This window comes from Cylas formicarius, unplaced genomic scaffold (assembly GCF_029955315.1).
Source record: "Cylas formicarius isolate icCylForm1 unplaced genomic scaffold, icCylForm1.1 PGA_scaffold_10__41_contigs__length_53128322, whole genome shotgun sequence".
Lineage (NCBI taxonomy): Eukaryota > Metazoa > Arthropoda > Insecta > Coleoptera > Brentidae > Cylas > Cylas formicarius.
This window is the reverse complement of record NW_026844214.1, coordinates 30,206,290-30,217,072: the sequence shown is the minus strand read 5'-3', so window position 1 is coordinate 30,217,072 and position 10,783 is coordinate 30,206,290. Positions and strand designations below refer to the sequence as shown.

The 10,783-nt window shown below is 32.6% G+C and overlaps 1 protein-coding gene and 1 long non-coding RNA gene across 14 annotated transcripts in view; one reads left to right on the top strand and one right to left on the bottom strand.

The window, feature by feature from the left end:
• Window positions 1-3,419: 3,419 nt before the first annotated feature.
• LOC132699927 (uncharacterized) lies at window positions 3,420-10,059 on the bottom strand. 7 transcript variants are annotated; one of them, XR_009618577.1, is made up of 7 exons: window positions 9,862-10,059; window positions 7,877-7,967; window positions 7,742-7,823; window positions 6,456-6,633; window positions 6,161-6,398; window positions 4,389-4,493; window positions 3,420-4,291 (listed from the first exon to the last, which is right to left on the bottom strand). It is a non-coding gene; the product is annotated as an uncharacterized LOC132699927 (long non-coding RNA). The 7 variants fall into 7 exon arrangements; XR_009618575.1 differs by having other exon boundaries at window positions 7,742-7,967; XR_009618576.1 differs by lacking the exon at window positions 9,862-10,059 and having other exon boundaries at window positions 7,877-9,854.
• A 379-nt stretch (window positions 10,060-10,438) lies between these two features.
• The window catches only part of LOC132708820 (WD repeat-containing protein 7), a 48,123-nt gene continuing 47,778 nt past the window's right edge, over window positions 10,439-10,783 (top strand). For all 7 annotated transcript variants that reach the window (XM_060681440.1, XM_060681432.1, XM_060681473.1 and 4 more), the window contains exon 1: window positions 10,439-10,549. The gene's annotated coding sequence lies outside the window, so the exon portion shown is untranslated. The remainder of the gene's footprint in view (window positions 10,550-10,783) is intronic.

Genomic DNA, 10,783 nt, shown 5'->3' with positions numbered 1-10,783 from the left:
GCGGCCCGGCCAACATATCCGCGTTCTCTGAACATAGTTTTGTACGATATACATGAATTAGTGCAGGTAATAGGAATAATTTTGTTTTAATATTAATTATAACTTAATTCATAGTACTCTCATTTATTTATACAGTTATTCCGTTTCTCTGGTAAGTTAATGTTAACATTAATATTTTATTAAAATGTTTTTTTTATACATTTTATTAAAATGTATTATTTTTCTAAACAACAGCGTATTTATTCCAGCCCATTGTATTCAGTATGTCTGTATTAAAACCAAGTGGTAGTAAAATAAACGAAAAATCATTGACGAACATAGGATATTCCAAGTAAAATGGGAATTAGAATACTTTTGCTGTGAAATAAAAGATAAAAATCTGCTTGATATGGAAAAATACTATTAATGTACCAAAGTCATATAATATTAAACGTCATTACGAACAACACCAGTCAAAATATAACAATTATGAAGGATTAATGAGAGAAGAAAAGTTGAAAGAACTCAAATTAGGACTGAAAAACAACAGTTGATGTTTAGTAAAGTATTGCAAGAAAGTGAAGCGGCGGTACATGCAAGTTACGTCGTTTCTGAGTTGATGGCTAAACACTCGAAGCCTTTTACTGAGGGTGATTTCATCAAGGAATGCCTAATAAAAGCTGGAGAAATTGTTTGTCCTGGAAATGTGAAGGCTTTTCAATCAATTTCATTGTCTCGAAATGCAGTTGCGGAAAGAATTACTGATTTAGCCGCCAATTTAAGTGATCAGATTAAAGCAAAAGCATCTAATTTCGAAAATTTCTCCATTGCCTGTGACGACAACACGGACATTAGTGGCAAAGCACAATTAGCAGTGTTTCTTCGTTCTTGTGACAAGAATTTTAACATTTTTGAGGAATTACTGGAATTAATACCGATGCCTGGTACTACCACAGGACAAGATATATTTACTTGTGTTTTTAAACTTCTGCAGAAATATGAGCTACCTTTGGCAAAATTAAATTCTGTCGCTACAGATGGCGCTCCATCAATGACCGGGAAAAACAAGGGCTTCGTCGCATTACTAAGAAAAAAAATTAGTGAAATTCACGGTTCAAACATTCATCATGCGCATTGTATTATACATCAAGAAGTTATATGCACGAAGGTAATAAACATGGAGAATGTTTTGTCATATATAAAAAAAGTTATAAATTTGATAAGATCTCGAGGCTTAAATCAGCGTCAATTCACTGCTTTCTTAAGCGACTTGGATAGTGAATATTCCGGTTTGTCCTACTATACCGAGGTACGTTGGTTATCTTGCTCCAAGATTCTCAAACAATTCTGGGATTTGACAGAAGAAATATGTCAATTTTTAAAAATGAAAAATCAAGACGTAAGTTTACTTTCCGATCCAATATGGATACAAGATTTGAATGAATGAAGATTTGACACACTTCCCGACGTGCAGCATGAACAAAACGAGTTTAGATGATACTTGTTCGTATCAAAAATACGCAGAAAAAATTGCAAATTTAATAGCTGAATTTGAAATGAGGTTTAACGATTTTAGTTCCCTCGAAGACAAATTTTTATTGTTTTCTTCGATTTTCGCAATAAGTATAGACTCAGTACCAGACCATATGCAAATGGAGGTGATCGAGATTCAATGCGACTCAAATTTGAAAGAAAAATTCATTCAAGTGGGCGTGCCTGAATTTTACAAATATTTACCAGCCATATTTGAAAATACTCGAAAATTCGCATATGAAATTATTTCCATGTTTGGTAGTACTTGTCGGTGCGAGCAGTTATTTTCAGTCATGAAAGGTAATAAGTGTCCTATTAGAAACCGTATCAATGATGCTCACCTTGGGTCACAATTTGTCCAGAAATAGGAAAGATAATAGCAGAGAAGAGATGTCAAGTATCAGGACGTAAACATTAAATTTTTCTTTTTCGTTTTAAAAAAAAAACTATATATATATATATATATATATATATATATATATATATATATATATATATATATATATATATATATATATATATATATATATATATATATATATATATATATATATATATATATATATATATATATATATATATATATATATATATATATATATATATATATATATATATATATATATATATATATATATATATATATATATATATATATATATATATATATATATATATATATATATATATATATATATATATATTCTCACGTATTGATTCACGGATGGAAAAATGTGATGACACTATATTCCGGGATATCATCCGTTCTCTCGTTGAACTCTTCGAGTCTTCGAAGTGTTTTCGGAGCGCGAGCATTGAAGATGCCAAGTGAGATTTTGGCGAAACGTCTGCAGGATTCCAGTCGGAGTTCAACAAGCAAACGAATGATATCCCGGAATATAGTGTCATCATATATATATATATATATATATATATATATATATATATATATATATATATATATATATATATATATATATATATATATATATATATATATATATATATATATATATATATATATATATATATATACATATGTACATATGTATACAAAATAAACGTTTCTATGAATAATGATTTTTTTGCGGCCCTTCTAAAGTTAAACCTTTGTTTTGTTTTGAGTTTGACATCCCTGAAGCAGACGGTCAAATGGCAGACTTTGCAATTTGACAGTAAGTACTTGATAGGTATAATCCGAATGCGAATTAGGAAAACGCTGCTTAATTTAAAGATACAGGACGTACATCGGTTGCTAAATCCACACAGGACACATGAATGGATCCGGTCAATTATTGTTTCCAAAAAAATATAGGTTAAAATTTTATCGAAGGGTGCTGCAATCCGCATTCAAAAGAATATTTTTATAACCCGTGATTATCTTTTGAATATTTTGTTGTCATTATCGCCCACTATTTATTACAGCCACCGACTAAGATAAAAGTTGACGTCTATGAAATCAAATTTATCAATATTTTATGAATGACAATGTCCACAACAAAATTCATTTTTTAGCAAAATAGGTAGGGTTTACAGCTGATGATGGGAATAAAATGGATTATAAGGTGACTGAATTCACTGTACAATTTGTTCTAGCCAGTTGCGAGTGAGCCTTGGAATAACACACATTTATGGGCCCCTACCCATAGTCTACTTCACCAATATGATGGGGCATTTCCTATAGCCACATGAGAATCATATAAAAATGTGCTTATGGTGATACAAAAGTACTTTAAATCTACAGCATCATGGATCTGGTTTCTGGACTCATGGCCCCAGAGCGGCCCAGAAATGTCCCTAGTGGTCCCATCAAATCTTTTGTTGTTGAACTGGTGTAGCACAAAATATTTGTAGATTGTTCTCTTTTATGATGTAAATCTGTTTAAATGGTTGAAATGAAACAAAAATTTTAAGCACAAGCATTTTAATAATCCTTCCCAAAACATAGTATTTACGCCATAATTTTTTTCCATCCACATTTCCTTGTATTTGACATACAATCCACAGTGCCTTGTCCAAGTAAAATCCTATACTAATATTTTTTATTTTTAGGACAAAGGCCACCTTTATATACCTTATTAGGAGTTTTTAATAAACGTCAACTAAGTTTATTTACGAAAATTACTACTTAACTTATACAAAGGTAACGGTTACCTGCTGAAAAAATATAAAATACTTGCTAAACCCACAAAAGAATCAAAATTTATGCCGATATTTGATGAAGGGTAGGTCCAACAAATTGGTTATCCTTTCATACAGGACCTTGCGATAAAAATGGCTCATGCCAAGCTTTGCCAAACTGTATAACCAAACTAATATCTAGGTCACTCGCTTGCTCCTAGAACTCTAGTCAAGTCTTTCAGTTTTACAGGTACATTCGATTGCCTCAACCTCTGCCTACAGGTACATACTGAGTTGAAGTAAGACACCTTCGGCATTTCTAAGATTACGTTAACATAATTGAAACTTATTAATACTTATGTAGTTTCAGTTATGCAGTGTAATGTACTACACATTTCTACAAACATTTTTATCATTAATAACATCTTTACCTTGTCACAAGTCTATTGCCTATATTCTTTTGGTCTCCTTTCTTACACATGTTTGCAACTCCTGTCTTGCATTTGGTCCTTCAACTGTTCATGATTATGTTGTCCCTTCCTTAAGATGAACACACCGATCTCTTCAACTTTTCCTGATGCTTGATATTCTGGTTCTGTGCTGTTGAGATATCTTTTTGCAATAACTCGAACATACATATATTTATTAAGCTTTAATCCTATAAATTGAATAATGTTATAAAAAACGACGTTCCTGCACTAAACATGCAAAATGCCTTTTTTGTGAGCTACTATAAAATATTAAATCAATTTTACCTCGTTCCGTTACACCTTCTGCATGAATAATATATAAAGTCGTTGTGAAAAACTATTTGTTAAGGAGTTATGTTCCTGTTCTGCATTACCCTATGAATTTACTACCTACAATTAGATGAATTCCTGTTTAAGAAAAATAATAAAATGTTAACTTAGTAAGATAAATCATTTTAAATAAGTTTCAAACTTATATCCCTATAAAAATCGCTGGAAATCATCACCCCAACCCCCTCCCCCGCCAGAACCCGAACCCCCACCCCTCCCCCGCCGGAACCCGAACACCGTTCGTAATTTTCGATCATTTGAACATTCGTTCAGTTGCTACCATCTCGCCTCGGGAGACCCATCCACATGGAAGTCACAACTTGGTCACAAATAATAATATTTAACCAGTACATTTACTGTTAGTAGTTCAATATTTTAGGCTTTTCCCATTTTACTTGTATTTATGGAGAGAAAGTTGAAGTCTCTGTATGAAGCTGTATTACATCATCACATTACCGAGATATTTCCCCATAATATTAATGGTACTATGGTAACAGATTATGAATCAGCATTTATTAATTCATTGAGAACGGTATACCCACAAGCAGCTATGCATGGATGTTTCTTTCATTTTTGCCAGGTATTTCTAAATTTTGTTAAATTTGACTAGTGTACTGTGTACATAGGTACAAACTCATTAGATGTAAATATATTGTTATTAATTTAAAGAGAATCCCTTATTTCCTTAACCTGTCATTGAATATAATATTAAAATTTTTCAAATTAAACGATTGAGTATTTATTTCTAAATTATCTTAGTTTCCTTACAAGAGTATCAACCAATGTTAAAAAAATATACTTCATTTTTTGTTTAAATTTAAATTGAAAGTAATTCTGCCATCACACTGCCATTTTGATGTTAAGTAGGAATATTATATCTACCAAATGATTTGACTTTTTCGAAACTATAAATATTTTGTACAAAACGAAATCAGTTTCAGTAGAAGCCGGTAAAATCTAATTTAAATTTTATGAATATGTGCGTATCAACTTCATAAACAAAAACCACCCAAAAATAGCGCCATTTCGCCCGGTTTATCATGTAATAATATAAAGGCATAATTACATTTGTTGAGCTATTTTATAACAAATGTAACGAAATAAATTTCGTTACAATATAATTTCAATTAGACATCAAGATTTATCGGTTTCCGTGCCGCTTGTGACGTGTTTGTGAGTGAAGTACACAGTAAGTAGGTCAACCTCTATTCTGAGATACATTGTTCTCTCGGAACTATTTTGACGGTACGGATATAAAACGGATGCGCGGTCGAACCGGGCGCTTTTTTCTTTTTTGGAACAGGTTCGAATTAAGACGGGAGAGATTTTTGGCGATTGGAAGAGGGCACATCGTGGTCTTGGTATTTTATAATGGTGATATATTTGATTTTATATTTTTAATTTGGCTTGGTAATGTTAAAATTCCTTTAAACGTTCAATTTTTCAGTTTGCGACAAGTAATTTCTTTTATTTTACGGGTTATGCCATAAGGCACATTTTCTTTGATTGTCATTTTTGGATTATTTGTGAAATAATAATCTCGTTTTATTTTCAAATGTGTTAGCCATCGACAGTTTAAAGTATAAATTTTGAATTTATATATTGAGGAAGCTTATGGTGCACGATATATTTTATTTTGTTTACCCACCAATCGTGATACATTCTAGTGTCGAGGTTGGGGGCCTCTTTCTCCCTTTATTGTGCCCGATATATTTTTGCTTACCTACCAATCGTGATACGTATCTTGTGTGTTGTATCGCCTTCATGCTGCAACACGTGTTTTTTTTCTTGGTATCTAGATTGGGGGCCTCTCTTTCTCTCCTTTGCTTGTGATAAATTGAACGCTGATACTGCCGGTTTCTTTTAGTGTAAAAAGAACATTGTATCAGGTTTATTTCCATTTAAAATCCAGTCGAAGAGACACCAAACAAAGGAGGTTTCTGCCAGTACTTTCAGCGAGGATACCTGCGAGTGAGTGGTTGTTTTTTTTTAACTTTACTGTTGTAAGAAATCATAAGTTACCACTGCTTAAACACCTGCACGTATCTCTCGATATCTGTGGTTTGAGACTCCTTCGTTTGAATAGTGTTCGATACCTCCTTTCAGTAACATTTAAAATTTATATTTTCAGTATTGTTTTAATGATCGATGAGCTTCATGTTCTTTTACTGATTATTTTTGCAGTTTTTGGTTTTGATACCTAAAATACAAGAAATTATATTTTGAATATCACCATTATAAATACCGCCCATCCAAAGGCAACTTAATTTTGAATTATCCATTTCAGTCATTTGTTTATTTATTTTTTGTATTAATTTGATAAATTCTATTCTAAACACGCTTCGTCAAATAGTGTTTTAATTTTTGTATTTGGGCTAAAAAAAAGGCAATTTTTGTAATAATTTTAAGGTTCTGTTGTAATTTTCATTTCATTGTTAGGGTGCCTGAGCACCATCATCATTGTTGTTAATTATTTTTAATCATTAGCCGTTAGACCTTCAGTCTATTTTAAATTTAGAAAACTGATGGTTTTGTACTCTTAAATTCCTCCGTTACAAGTTACTGCTGTTGCCTTGTCTTATTTGAGATTAAATCATCCAGAACCGCGTCAGGATCTCGGGGAACTGCCGTTCTACTCCGACATAACCTAGAAATTTGTTACCCAACCAGTCGAGCGACCAGGTTGACGGAACCAGTTGCACCGTCCTGTGACATCTGCAGCCAGTCAAGCATCAGCACCAAAACCTCAGACAAGTAACAGGGTACTTGTAAAGGGGTGCGAATTAATTAAGTTGTAGAATCCATGCAGAATTAAATTTTAACTGTTTTATATTATTTTCTGATTCTGAGACCTTGTTTGCCTCCAAATTTTTTTTTGAAATAGTAGGAAGCTAGATTTGTCCTTTTCCTAACTTCCAATTTTGTTCCGTTGTATAAAAAAAGGACTGGCGCCCGACAAAATAAAAGAAAGAGAAAAAAAGGAAACAGATAACTTCAACCCCGCCCTTCCCGCTATCAATCTGAGCAGACCAAAGGCACTCGGTTTGGTAAAGATACCACGGGTTAAAGAATTTTACTTGACACAAATTAAATAAAATACAAGTGTAAGCACGGCCCGGATAGCAAATTAATTTATAAAATGCGGTAAAATTATTTTACTTAAGTTAATTATCTATATAGTTGGTTTCCACTATATACTGTACATACAAACGAAATAAAATTAACAGTTTACAAAAAAAGTAGATGTTATTGGACATGACGTAAAGAACAACAATGTACGCTATTGTTTAAGCTAAAAAAAAACTTACAACTTCTATTGAAGGTGGAGGTTGGTATTTCATTGGACACCTAAGGGATTTTTATTTTGCAATTTGGCGTTTTCTTTTTTTTCTAAAATTTTAATGCAATTTCAAAATTTTCATACTTTTTATCCTGATAACTACTTAGGTAACTTTTACTTTTTGGCTCTTGGGTATCCTAGGTAGCTGGTTAATTTTTTGCACAATCCAAAATGTTTTCATTGACAACCATATTCTGAAAATAGTCGCAGCTGAAGTATTTAATTTATTTAATTAGAATTTAAAAATCATCAATAATTTTAGCTGTGAAAACAATTGGGCACACGTTTTTATTAACCTTTCATGATTCGTGATAATCGCCGTATGCAATTTTCCTAGTAAAAAGGTACGTAAATACAATTTTACTATGCCCGCAATGATTTATTTAAAATAATTGAGAACCTTTGAACAAACACATTTAGCTCTTTGATTAATTAAAATGCAACTGAATTTTTTAAGCTGAGTCACTGGAAATATTATCAAATAGATGTATTTAAAAAAAATTGTAATGTAAACAAATCATGGTTATTTTCTCTCCATGAAAATTCTTTCTCCACATAAACGCTTTGCCAGCCTCCCTCGCGCGAGCCCGGAACGTCCCGATACGATTTTGGACAAATACGGCCTTGTCGTTCTCATCACATAGCTATGAGATAATATAGTGACCCTACTACGGTAAAAAGTGATGCGCCGCAGGTGGCTATGATATTTTCGTAGAGGTGTGGATCTTATGCGCATGCATCACAGCCAAATAACTGAGTTGTCACATTGCCGTAATTTTTCTGAAAAAATAGCCCAATTTTCATAAGAACTCAAAATCAGCATCTGAAATCCGAATATAATTGGCAACGCCGAGCTAGGAATTGCTGTTGCCAGAGAATATGTTTTAGTGTACAAGAATTACAGGAACTATAAGAAAACGATTAAGCTGTAAGTTTGCTAGAACAATCACAAGAACTACTGCTTGACAATTACAAATCCTTGTAAAACTCAATGTGGGCAAGTTGTCACTCTTAGTGAAAACGAATTGGTTAAAATTTACTTTTCCAAAGGAATGAATTAAATCGTTGCCATTTTTTCTAATAAAATTGTATAAAGCATTTAATTCAAAACTGGCTGCTACAAAATTAGTTCCGTTGTCCGAGAATATTTGACTCGGTTTCCCTCTGCGAGACACAAATCTACGTAAAGCTAAAATAAGTGCATCCTTTGTGAGGTCGGTTACCAATTCCAAATGAATTGCCTTTATCAGACCTGTTTTACTTTTCATGGAAAATGGACCTGCGTAGTCAACACCAGTTATGTCGAAGGGATGGGTTGCTGCTTACAACATGTTTTCATTTTAGAAGTACCAGGACTAGGGAGTCAAAGAGTAGAATGTTTTATCTATGACGAAGGCTGACAAATATCAAGGAAGCTTGAGTATAAGAAAGTAACCTCTTACGAAACGCCATCGAAAGAAGCAAGAAAATGCAGGAGGAAAGAAATAAAAGTTTACAAAAAAAGAGCAATAAATTATAAAAACATATTTGCTATTTGGTTCCTCTCCTCATTTCCACCCTCATCTGCAATATCTACTTCCAGGTGTGGTAGCTCCTCTTCTAGCATCTCTTCTAAACATATCAAATGTCTCGCTGCTCCAAAACGTGCTATGTGGTAATTAATATGTTTACAAATGTCGGCCTCAAAAATATTCTAAGAATAAGTTTTCTTCATAACTCCTTGCACTCTTAGTAATACTTCTGATTTTTTGGTATTGGACACTCATCACCTTCAGTATCCTCAAATATTCGAATTGGTTCTGCTAATTCCAAAGCCATTTGACCAAATTATCCTCGGTCATTTCGTTTTGAATTAAAATGTCCATAACTCCCGTTTCTACTAGTTTCTGATGTAGTAGGTACTAGTGTACAAAGACATGTCCGCTACCGCTACGTATCGGGAACGCTTTGCTACGTCGGCTGAATACGACCATTGAATAATATCTTTGTTATCAGGTTATCACCTTTCTCATTTTTTTAAAAGGTAGGAAAAAATTATTTACCATAGGACAAGGAACAGTAGCACAAATGTAAAAAATAAAGTTTTACCTTTTATGTTTCCTTGGCACTTCTAAAAAACTATTTTGTGCAATTGAGCCCATTAAATATAAAATAATCTATTTACTCATCTACCTACATAAAATCGTTTTCAAGAAATAAATTATTTGCCCAGATTTACACCGACAAACTCGGGAAAAAGTAGGTGGTGATTTTATTACCAGCTATCTTACTTACATTAATGCATAGAAAAATAATTATTGAGAAAGAACAAGAACACGGAGTATGGTTACGTCGAGCACATACCGATAACAGTGACGTCACGTACCTAACTCTGAACAAGGTTAATGGCTTATTTAACCTTGTTTTACCTTTTGATATTTGATTTAATGACTTTTATTTTGTATGCAGATATTTCAGCCTTTAGCCGAGTAACCGGCTTTATACTGTCCGGTATTCCCTTAGCGTGCCACAAAAAAATGACACCCATTAGGACAAGACAAGTCCACATCGGTATAACTAGAATTTTTTGAGTGCGCACCGTTTTGTGCGTCAGGAACTGGCAACACATTTTAGTTAACTTATCACCTATTTTGATTACAAAAGGGCTTTGTTCGTTGCAGCTGATTATCAGTCAGAAATATATTTATCTATGGTTAATAAGACAAAATGGTTGTAGATCTTTCGTATTTTGAAATATTTTAAATAGCTTTCGTCATTTTAATTATTTTGAATAAAGGTAAGAAAGACTAATTCGAAATTATTTTGAATACTTCCTTAAGATCATATTTAAATTAACTGTTATTTAATAAATAAAGAATCTCTTTGGGTGCGTAGCCAAGCATTTAATTCTGGTTCTATTGTTTTAATTGTATTAATTTCCAATTTTCCCGTGTTTGCATTCCAAACATTATTGTATGCAAATTTAATGGACACAAGAATTAACGTTGATCAAAGTGATCATGTGATGCAT